Genomic DNA, 12543 nt, shown 5'->3' on the forward strand with positions numbered 1-12543 from the left:
AGAGAGTTTAGCAAAATTTAGACTTACAGGATGTCAATCAGTGTCATATGTTCCATAGCAATAAACAAAATGAAATTTTATAAAAATATAATTTACAAGCATTTGAAAATGTTTACCTTAGAATAAATCTAATAAAAGATGAAAGGGCTCTATAAAAAAGTACAGAATCTTATTGGCCGGGCACGGTGGCTCATGCCTGTAATCCCAGCACTTTGGGAGGCCAAGGTGGACAGATCACCTGAGGTCAGGAGTTCGAGATCAGCCTGGCCAACATGGGGAAACCCCATCTCTACTAAAAATACAGAAATTAGCTGGGTGTGGTGGCACAGGCCTGTAATCCCAGCTACTTGGGAGGCTGAGGCAGGAGAATTGTTTGAACCTGGGAGGCGGAGGTTGCAGTGAGCCAAGATTGCGCCACTGCACTCCAGCCTTGGCAACAGAGTGAGACTCTGTCTCAAAAAAACAGAGGATAGAATTTTATTGACAAACGCCCATCAACGGATAGATTCATGTGGTATATCCGTATCATTAAAATGTGGTATATCCATACAATAGAACAGTACTCAGTCATAACAAGGAAAGAAGTTCTGATACAGCCTCTGCCACAGATAAACCTTAAAAATATTGCTGTGACTGAAAGAGGCCAGGCACCAAAGGCCACATATATATGATTCCATTTATATGAAATGTTCATAATAGGCAAATCCTCCAAGACAGAAAGCAGAGGTTACTATGAACTGGGGAGTGGCTGCTTAATGGATATTTAATGGGTATGGGTTTTTTTTTGGGGGGGGCGCATAATAAAAATCTTCTAAACTTGGATACTGTTGAGAGTTGTACATCATAAATGTACTAAAAGCCATTGAATTGTATACTTTAAAATGATTAAAATTGTAAATTTTGTGTTGTGTATATTTTACAATTAAAAAATTAAAATGGTGAATTTTATTTCAAATAATTTTTTGATACACAACAAAGTAGACCTTATTAATGAAGTGATATATTTTATTCCCAGACAAAAACCTTACTATTATAAAGATGTCAATTCTAAACAAATTGATTGATAAATTAAATATAATCTCAATCAAAATCCCAACAGGCTTTTTTGAAACTCAACAAGCGGACTCTAAAATGTGTACGGAAAGGCAGAAAGACAAGAATAGCCAAGGCACTCTTAAACAACAAGAACAGGTTAGGCGTGGTGGCTCACACCTGTAATCCCAGTACCTTGGGAGGCCAGAGTGGGAAGATAGCTTGAGGCCAAGAATTTGAGATCAGCCTAGGCAAGACAGTGAGACTCTGTTTCTACAAAAATTTAAAAATTAGCCAGGCATGGTGGTGTGCACCCATAGTCCTAGCTACTCAGGAGATTGAGGCAGGAAAATTGCTTGAGCCCAGGAGGTCAAGACAGCAGTAAGCTATGATCATGCCACTGCATTCCAGCCTGGGTGACAGAGCAAGACCTCATCTCTAAAAAGAAAACAACAACAACAAGGTGGGGACTTAGTTACTGTAAAGCTATAGAAATTAATACAGCAGGCCATCTGCAGTGGCTCACACCTGTAATCCTAGCACTTTGGGAGGCCGAGGCAGGTGGATCACCTGAGGTCAAGAGTTTGAGACCAGCCTGGCCAACATGGTGAAACCCCATCTCTACTAAAAATACAAACATTAGCCAGGCATGGTGGTGGGCGTCTGTAGTCCCAGCTACTCAGGAGGCTGAGGCCGGATAATTCTTTGAACCCAGGAGGTGGCGGCTGCAGTGAGCCAAGATCGCACCACTGCACTCCAGCCTGGTGACAGAGCAAGACTCTGTCTCAAAAAAAAAAAAAAAAAAGAAAGAAATTAATACAGTGAGGAATAGATCAACAGACCAATGAAATAGAACAAAGAGCCTAGATCAGACGCAGGTACATGCAGACCCTTATTTATGACAGAAGTGACACCTCAGAGAAGTGGATGATCTTTTCACTAGCTGCTGTTGGGACAACTGGATATCCCTTAGGGGAAAAATGAAATTGAACCTCAACCTCACTCCACATGCAAAAATCATCTTTAGATGGATTATAGGCCTAAAAATGAAAAGATAAACCTCTTGGAATATAATATAAAAGGATATCTTCAAGATCTTGGGCAAAAGAGTTTGTAGATAAAGCATTAATTATAAAAAAGAATGACATACATTTGACTATATTAAAGTTGAGAATACCTTTTCATCAAAAGACACATTAAGGCCAGGCGCAGTGGCTCACGCCTGTAATCCCAGCACTTTTGGAGGCTGAGGTGGGAGGATCACTTGAGGCCAGGAGTTCAAGACCAGCCTGAGCAAAATAGTGAGACCCCATCTCTACAAAAAAATTAAAAAATTAGCTGGGCGTGGTGGTGCACACCTGTGGTCCTAACTACTTGGGAGGCTGGGGCAGGAAGACTGCTTGAACCCAGGAGGTAGAAGTTGCAGTGAGTCAAAAAACATTAAGAATTTAAAAAACACAGAATGAGAGAAGATATATGTAATACATTTAACCATCAAGGATTCATATCTAGAATATATAGAACTCCTGCTAATCAACAAGACAACGACAAACTATCCAAAAGAAAAACGGGCAAGTGACTTAGGTACTTCATAAGAAGAAACTGAAATGGCCAAAACAAGTGAAAATGCATTCAACCTCATTAGTAACCAGCAAATGCAAATGAAAACCACAATAAAAAAAACTACAGTATCAAGTGTTGACCAGAATGTGGAGCAACAATTATACATTACTGGCAGGAAATTAAGCTGGTAAGAGATCTTAGAAAACTATTTGGCAAAATCTACTAAAATTGAACATATGTATTTCCTATGATCTAACAATTCTACCCCTAGTTATTAGATTGAACCACATGAAATTATTTGATATTTGAGCCACAAAAATGGTAATTTCATATGGTTCAACCTAATGCATATCCAACAGAAATGCCTGCACCGAAAGAAAAGTTCAAGAATGTTCAAAGTGGTGTTATTTGTAATAACCCAGATTGGAAACAAAAACACCCATCAACAGTAAAATAATAAATAAATTGTAGTAAAGTCATACAATGAAATATTAAGGAGAGAACAAACTATGGCTACAGGCAATAACAAGTGTGATTATTATAAACAAAATGTTGAGTGAAAGGATCAAGACACAAAAGGATAAATGCAGTGTGATTCAGGCAAAATGAACCTAAGTCATTTAGGGACACAAGTAAAAGAGAAAAGCAAGAAAATCATTACCACAGGAGTCAGGAGACTCCCTCAGAACAGGGGTGTGGGTAGGTGACCAAAGGAATTCCAGGGGAGCTCCTGGGTGCTGGCAATGTTCTATTATTTGACCTGGGTTACACAGACACTTGCTCTATTATTATTACTACTAATTTACTGTACAAATACTTTACACACATTTAGGCTTATAGATTACACATTACTAGAAGGTTTTTTAAAAGTGCATACAAGAACAAGTTGGTCATCTCTGGCTTACAGTAAACTCTGTTCTTCCCCAACCTCCACCTTACAGAAATGTTCTCATTCTCTTCCAGCATTATTTATATGTAAAAAAGGCTTCAGTCTCACATCTGTCTCTACATATGGCCTATTCCTCCAGGGGAGAGAAAGCACACTGAGAATTGACGTCAGACCCAATTCCATTCCACATAACTGTCTAAAAATGATCCTTTGCATAAACACTTCAGGAAGTAGCCTTTTTGGTCTGAACACCCACTCTGTATCTCCCAAGGATTATAAGAACATGAAACAAGTTTTTAAAAGCTTTACAAGTGCCATGCCTCTGTAAGCAAACAGAACCAGCAAGAGACAGAGACACTGAGGGTCTTATGCTTAGACTTCTTTTGGTTAGGGAGCCCTCAGTATGACATTTTAATATTTGACCTCAACGTGGCTTTTCCTGGCCAGGCACACTACAGGTCTGGTTATCTAGATTTGGTGTCGGGTACAAGGCCTACCAGGGATGTGGGTGGTAACTAATTAATATGCAACTGTATCAGTCAGATTAGGCTTCACTTATCATATCATCCCTAAGCAAATTCCATTTAAAGTAAAGGTCTTAGAAAGATATCAAGGTCCAATCTGAGCAACATAGTGACAGCTCGTCTCTACAAAAAAAATTTTTTTAAAAATTGGCTCATCGTGGTGGCTCGCACTTGTAGTCCTAGCTACTTGGGAGTCTGAGGTGGGAGGATTACTTGAGCCCAAGAGTTCGAGGCTACAGTGAGCTATGATTGTGCCACTGCACTCCAGCCCAGGAAACAGAGCAAGACCCTGTCTCTAAAACTAAGTGAAAGAAAGACACCGAAGCAAAATCATATTAATCGAGAGGCTAATCCATTAGAAAAATTTTAACCTCTTTTTCACCATCTCTGGGAAGCAGCTGATGAACAACTCAAACACACAAGGACAAAGGCCTCCAGCAGAAAATGATTAGGTATGATCAAGGGCAGGTTCTTCACTCAAGAACAACTAAGGTTATTAGAAAAGGAGTTCAAAGTCAGCTGGCCTAGATTTAGGCCTGGGTTCTACCACAAACCGGCTGAGTGACTCACAATCTTTTTAGTTGTTATATCTCATTTTCTTCTTCTGATAATAAAGATAATACCACTTACCTCAAAGAGTTATAATGAGGATTAAATGAGATGATTCATTTAAATAAAACTGGTAAACTGTAAAGGACTATAAAAATAGCTGGAATATCAGAAGGAATCCTTGACCACCTCTATGAAATGTGGGTATTTAGTTGGTAGAAACAATCCCTGGAACATTAGAGCCCATTAAAATAAATTATCCTTGTTTTAACCTAGGTTAGTATCTATTATCAATTCAAGTTAAACCCAACATATAGGACAGAAGGATTACAATGTTAACCACTCACAGTCCCCAATTAGCAATGAACTAGCAGTATCCACCAAATGATAACAAAATAAATCTTCTTGGTTTTAGGTTACATTTTCCTGCCTCTTCACAATTTAGTAGTTTTGAGTAGTTGTTGGGCATTATGATTTTACACTTTTGAGTATTGAATTTGTTGAACTTATCTGAAGGGTGATACAATTTGCCTTGACAGGCCATAAAATTGTTTGCAGATCAAAAAGCAAAAAAAGGAATCTTCCAGGCATCCTCAAAGTATTTATTAAGTATCTATTTGGTGAATCCTAGAGTATATAAAATTGCATATAAGTCATAACATGCCCTTGTTCTTTTCTTTTGCTCACTGCAGCCTCAACCTCCTGGGTTCAAGTGATCTTCCCAAGTAGTTGGCACTACAGGCATGTGCCACCATGCCTAGTTAATTTATTTTCATTTTTTGTAGAGATGGGGTCTTGCTATGTTGCCTAGGCTGGTCTTGAACTTCTGGCCTCAAGCAGTCTTCCTACCTCAGCTTCCCAAAGTGCTAGGATAACAGGCATGAGCCACCACATCCAGCTGGTCATTCTTTCTTTCTTTCTTTTGGAGATCAATGTGTGGCCCAAGCTGGAGTGCCAATGATGTAATCATAACTCACCGCAGCCTCAACCTCTCGAGCTCAAGTGATCTTCCCAGCTCAGCTTCCCAAGTAGCTGGGACCACAGGCATGTGCCACCATGCCTGGCTAATTTTTTAATTTTTTAAAATAGAGACAAGGTTTCACTAACTTTTCGAGGCCGGTCTCGAATTCCTGTGATTCCTCCAGTGATTCCTCCTGCCTTAGCCTCCAAAAGTTTTGGGTTATAGGCATGAGCAACCACACCCAGCCCCAGGTCGTTCTTAAACTTGTAATTTAGGTAAGGAAATGACATTAGCATATATGAAATACAAGAAAGTGTTACTAAAAATTCAGAGTTCAGAGAGGATGAGATCACTGGAGGCTACAGTAGTTGAAAAGATTTCCCAGAGCTGGTAATAAAAGTTAAAGAGAAAACAGAGGGAAAAAGGCAGAAAGAAGCATGGTTGACTGGCGGAAGAGGAAGAATATCTACCTGTCCCAAAAGGTGTCTGCTGAGAAACAAAACGAGAGCGAGACAGTCTGAGGACTGATAATGGAGGATCCAAAGGAAGAGAATCTGGATTTTGTGCATCAGGAATCTATTCTAGGTTTTTCAGCCAAGGAGTAAGATGATAAAAACAAGGTCTTAGAAAGACAGGTCTATACTAGCTATGCTGCGGAGGATGAAGCAACAATGTGTTGGAGGAAAAAGCTGAAGTAAGCCCTCTAGTTACTACTGTAATATCCAGTTGTGAAGTGATAATGCCTTCTGATATTTCTTTCTTTCTAGACAGGGACTCAGTCACCCAGGCTGGAGTGTAGTAGTGCAAATCAAAACTCACTGCAGTCTGTGAGCCAAGATCGCGCCACTGCACTCCAGCCTGGGTGACAGAGAGAGACTCCAACTCAAAAAACAAAACAAAACAAAACAAAACTCACTGCAGTCTCAACCTCTCCAGGCTCAAATGATCCTACTACCTCAGCCTCCTAAGTAGCTGGGACAACAGGTGCACTACACCATGCCTGGCTAATTTTTTTTGTATCTTGTAGAGTCGGGGTTTCACCATGTTGCCCAGGCTGGTCTCGAACTCCCGGGCTTAAGTGATCTATCCGCCTCTACATCACCTTCTGGTATTTCTATGGCAGTGGGAACGAAGAAAGAAGAAAGGACAAATCTCACTTGTATTTCTCTTTTTTTTTTTTTTTTTTTTTGAGACACATTTTGCTCTGTCGCCCAGGCTGGAGTGCAGTGGCATGGCCTCGGCTCAGTGCAACCTCCACCTCGCAGGTTCAAGCGATTCTCCCCTGCCTCAGCCTCCTGAGTAGCTGGGATTACAGGCACCCGCCACCACAGCTGGCTAATTTTTATATTTTTAGTCAAGAGATGGGATTTCACCATGTTGGCCAGGGTGGTCTCAAACTCCTGACCTCAGGTGATCTGCCCACTTCAGCATCCCAAAGTGCTGGGATTTCAGGCGTGAGCCACCACACCTGGCCCTCACTTCTATTTCAAATGAAATTAGTGACACCAAGATTTCTAATTCAGTGAACTAAGGCTGCAGTGAAGAATAGGTTTGGGTGACATTGAGGAAAGATGATAACTTGTGTCTTACACCTAATGAGGTGGGAAGAAGCATGGTGTATTCAAGTACAGTCATGCATCACTTAACAAGGGAGATAGGTTTTGAGAAATGTGTCTTAGATGATTTCATCGTTATGTGAACATCATAGAGTGTATTTACACAGACCTAGACAGTATAGCCTATGACACACCTAGGCTGTATGGTATAGCCATAATAATCTTGTGGGACCACCATCAAATATGCAGTCTGCCCTAGATCAAAGTGTCACTCAGCAGCACACAACTGTAATTGAAAGAAGACCAATATGACTAAAATACTGAGTTAGAGAACTGTTTTCTGTTCCTACTTGTGGAACACTCCCTGTTGTCCCCTCATAAATTCCTATTCATCCTTCAGATTTCAGCTAAAAATGATTTCCTTAAGAAAGACTTCACTGACCTCTTAAACTAGGACAGGTCCTAAATTACATGCTCTCATAGCAACCAGTACTTCTCAAAACATTTTACAATTATATTCTATTAATTAATTGGGAAATTCATTGTAAGCTCCATAAAATCTGGGGCTGTGTCTATCTCATTCACTCTTCTATGCTAAAAACCTAGCACAGTACCAAACATACAGCAGGTACTAAGTAAATGTCTACTTAACAAATATATGTAAGAATGCATGAAAAAAAGGGAGAGGAAGCGAACGAGGGAAGAAAAGGTGAAAGAGTAGAAGAGAGACAAGAAACAAACAGAGAGGGCTAAAGACCACAGATAAAGCTGAGAAGACGCCCGTAGTACTGGGCAGAAGAAAGAAGTGGAAGAAGCCAAGGATGAAGGGAACCAGAAGACAGGACACAGAAGAATCAAAGAAGTACACTGTTTTGAAAATCTGGGTGGAGAGTAGATTTCAAATGCTACAGAAAGGCTATGAGGAGCTGAAGACTGAGAAAAGGCAACAGGAGGAATGGGTTCAATGGTTGTATCAAATAATTTTATCAAAGTTTACAATGCCATGTGGGGACAAGGAAAGAACTAATAGTCCAACCTCCTATTCTCAGTGACCTTCTCTGCTGTCTATCCAGCTGCTTGAGCCAAAGCCCCATGAGTCCTCAGACAGGACGGATGTGAAGTTGCATTCAATCATCTATCAGCTGGAAATGACAATGACGCAAGTAGCTGTAAAAATAGAGACCTCTGGCAAGGGCCAACATGAGGTTCAGGGAACATCACAGAGAAACCATCTCCACACAGAAGACAGATCTTATTTCTCAAATGTCACTGAAAATCCTCTGGTAAACAACTGTCATCATGAATCCTCTAAGAGTCCAAGGGGATAATGTGAAAGATCAATCTAAATCAACTGCCCTGTAAACTCCTAGGCAAGTGGGAGGATTAAAGCTGAAAAAACTGTTTAGACAGTTTGCCCACAGCTAAGTAAAATTTGGTCATAACTGAGGCTATCCAGCAGCCACAATGGCTGACATATGCTATTAATTTAATACTTAGCTTTTAAGCAGCATTCAGAATGTCTTCCTTCCAAACACATAATAAATTCAGATTCATCACATCTCCTCAAATCCCTCTGTGAGCAACTGTAGCAAGGCCCAAGCCTTCTTATAGCTGAACCTCATAAGCTCTGTGAAGACAAGAACTGAATCTGTCTTTATCAGCACAATAAACCTGGTGCCTGGTATAGTACCTGGCATATCTCAGGCAGTCAAAAAGTATTTGTGGAAGGAAAGAATGGTGACCAGCCACACCAGGATGCTGGACAACTTCCAACACCACGCTGTTCAAAATTATGACCAGCTTATTTTTAAGTGCCAAGAATTTCTTCCCTCAGCTTCTAGCCCCTGGAGGACAATCTATTTCCTCCATAATATCACACAATAAAGATCACGTCATATTGTAGTAAATCTACTAAACAAAATCAAGGTGCTGGTATCTGGTAAGGGCCTTCTTACTGTGCCATCAAAATATATGACTCTATTCAGATCTATGACTGCATTCCTGCTATTGGGAAAGGGATTACAGAATCCAAAGGAAATAAACAGAAGAATCACACTTAAGAGCAACTGTCTTAGTCCAATCTGTATTGCTATAACAGAATATCTGAGACAGGATAATTTATAAAGAACAGAAATTTACTTCCTTACAGTTCTGGAGGCTGAGGAGTACAAAATCAAGGTGAGGTGCTGGCATCTGGTAAGGGCCTTCTTACCAGACATGGCAGAAGGCAGCACATAGCAGAAGGGCAAAGACAGGGCAAGAGAGAGCAAGAAGGGGATGAACTCATTGTTTTACAAGGCACCGACTCTCGAGATAAACCACTCCTGCAATAATGGCATTAATCTATTCATGAGGGCAGAGGTCCCATGACCCTAACACCTTCCATTAGGTCCCACCTCCTAACACTGACACATTGGGGATCAAGTTCCCAATACATGAACTTTGGGGGACACAAACCATAGCATTAACTCAAATTCCAAATTGGTATTTCTTGCCTTTCTCAATTCACAGACAAGATGTTAGAGATAATCAAGTCCAGTTCTGCAACCTTCCAGAACTTTCTGCATGTAAAGAAGTTCTAAGATGTCTTTTGACTCCATTTTAGCCACAACTTTTTTACTATAAAAAATACAAATGTAGGGCCAGGTATTGTGGCTCACACCTGTAATCCTTTGGGAAGCTAAGGTAGGAGGATCACTTAAGGCCAGGGGTTCAAGACCAGCCTGGGAACACAGTGAGACCCTGTCTCCAAACACACACACACACACACACACACACACACCCTAGCCAGGTATGGTGGTGTGCACCTGTAATCGTCATTACTCAGGAGGCTGAGGTGGTAGGATTGCTTGATATCAGGAATTTGAAACTGAAGTGAGCTATGATTGCACCACTGCACTCCAGCCTGGGCAAGAGAGCGAGACCCTGTCTCTAAAAATAAAATTTTTTAAAAAGTAAAAAGAAATCCTATTGCATATGCTCTACATATTTGAAAATGGATTATCAGTATTTTTTTCCTATAAGGTCCTACTTCCATGCTCTGTATTTGTACAAGATCAAGTGGGCTTTTCCCCTTCTGTTCCACGGGAGGCTTCTGTCCTCCTTGAGCTCACCTTAACACACCTGCATTACTGTTTGACAAGTGTACTCCCCCAGTCAAATATCCTACTTGGCACTGTCCCCAGAGCAGCAGCAAAAGCCAGAGCCCCTTGGGGATCATCCCCAACCCCTGGGGCCTCCTGCTTATTCTACATTTCTCATGTCTCTCCACCATGCCAGACTAGAGTCAAGCTCGACAGGGTCTTCTTTTCCCAATGACTCCGCCAAGCCCATTCCCTTGGCTGTGGTTTTGCTGGATCATAGGTAGGAACAGTGGGAATCTGTTCTTTCAGAAATGGTCCATTCATGTGCGTCACTAATGAGATGACGAGGCATTTGGCTAAGAGTCATAGTGACTTCCGCTGTTTACCCAGGCTTTTTTTTTTTTTTTTTTTTTTTTTTTGAGACAGAGTCTCGCTCTGTTGCCCAGGCTGGAGTGCAGTGGCACGATCTCGGCTCACTGCAAGCTCCGCCTCCCAGGTTCACGCCATTCTCCTGCCTCAGCCTCCCGAGTAGCTGAGACTACAGGCGCCCACCACCATGCCCAGCTAATTTTTGTATTTTCAGTAGAGACGAGGTTTCACCGTGTTAGCCAGGATGGTGTCGATCTCCTGACCTTGTGATCCGCCCGCCTCGGCCTCCCAAAGTGCTGAGATTACAGGTATGAGCCACCACGCCCGGCTACCCAGGCTTCTTTGAATTTCTTCACTTTGACATTCAGAGCACTGGGCAGAAATCACACTGCATTAATACCCACTTGTGGGACTTCGAGACAGACACAGGTTATATCAGCAAGCACCCATAAGACAAACATTAGAAGTGGCTAATGCTCCAAAATGACAGCAATAGAAAAGCAGACTATAATAATGCTCTGTGCTGGGCCCAGTGGCTCAAACCTGTAACCCTAGCACTTTGGGAGGCCAAGGTGGGCAGATTGCTTGAGCCCATGAGTTTGAGTCCAGCATGGGCAGCAGGGTGAAACCCTGTCTCTACAAAAAATACAAAAATTAGCCAGGCACCGTGGCACATGCCTGTAGTTCCAGCTACTTGAGAGGCTGAGGCAGGAGGATCGCTTAAGCCTGGGAGGTCAAGGTTGCAGTGAGCTGTGTTCACACCACTGCACTCCAGTATGGGTGACAAAGCACATCTCAGTCTCAAAAAAAAAAAAAAAAAAAAAAGGCCAGGTGCTGTGGCTCACACCTGTAATTGTAACACTTTGGGAGGCGGCCAAGGTGGGCAGATTGCTTGAGCCTAGCAGTTCAAGACAAACCTGGGCAAAATAGTGAGACCTCGTCTCTACAAAAAATACAAAAATTAGCTGGGTGTGGTTGTGTGCACCTGTAGTCCCAGCTACTCAGGAGGGCAAGGTGCGAGAACCACCTGAGCCCAGGAAGTTGAGACTGTAGTGAGCCATGATCATGCTACTGCACTCCAGCCTGGGTGACAATGCAACATCCTGTCTCAAAAAAAAAAAAAAGTCCAGGCACAGTGGCTCACGCCTGCAATCCGAGCACTTTGGGAGGCTGAGGTGGGCGGATCACCTGAGGTTGGGAGTTCAAGACCAGCCTGACCAACATGGAGAAACCCCATCTCTACTAAAAATACAACAAATTAGCTGGGCACAGTGGCGCATTCCTGTAATCCCAGCTACTCAGGAGGCTGAGGCAGGAGAATCGCTTGAACCCGGGAGGCAGAGGTTGCGGTGAGCTGAGATCACACCATTGCCCTCCAGCCTGGGCAACAGAAGCGAAACTCTGTCTCAAAAAAAAAAAAAAAAAAAAAGAAGCTCTGTATCTTCTGCCTCTGACTAAGTGCTCTTTTTATTTAAATCTAGCTAATATTTTCATTTGCATCAGGAGATGGGACCACTGAATACTCTGCCTCTAGCTCTGTGATTTAGGGAAGTAACTTAACCTAGGCTCAGAGATTTTACCACCTTTCCAAAAGGTTTGGAGCGCAAACCACTAAGATCCCTCTCAACTCTAGAGAACGCAACTGTAGAGAAAGCAATTTCCTCACAATTGCAAATATACTCCCCTTTGCTGATTCTACTCTTCTCTAAACTACTGCTGCTGATCATTACATACATTTCCATATTAAAAGCCCTGTGCTGGAGGTAACAAATATACAGGATTTGCTTTTACACTGCCAAGTCTTGAGCAATTAGAAAGTCTATGTCTTGCTTCTAGTACTGAACACAGTTAAGAAACGTGTCACAAATGGCAAAGGCAAAATAAGATCATTCAATTCTCTCAATTTGTTGATGTCAAGGAGCTATTTGAAGCCAATGTTAAATATGGAAAGGTTACAGAAATTTTGTGGGCTTACATGCCTGAAAAATTCTAAATTTTTACAGTGCTTCTTCAACTC

General features: G+C 41.8%; 1 protein-coding gene across 7 annotated transcripts in view; it reads right to left on the reverse strand.

Annotated features, from left to right (window-relative positions):
* Positions 1-12543, reverse strand: part of ALG9 (ALG9 alpha-1,2-mannosyltransferase) — a 97721-nt gene that overhangs the window by 35694 nt on the left and 49484 nt on the right. The gene's annotated exons all lie outside the window — the stretch shown is intronic.

This window comes from Hylobates moloch, unplaced genomic scaffold (assembly GCF_009828535.3).
Source record: "Hylobates moloch isolate HMO894 unplaced genomic scaffold, HMol_V3 SCAFFOLD_11, whole genome shotgun sequence".
Classification (NCBI taxonomy): Eukaryota; Metazoa; Chordata; class Mammalia; order Primates; family Hylobatidae; genus Hylobates; species Hylobates moloch.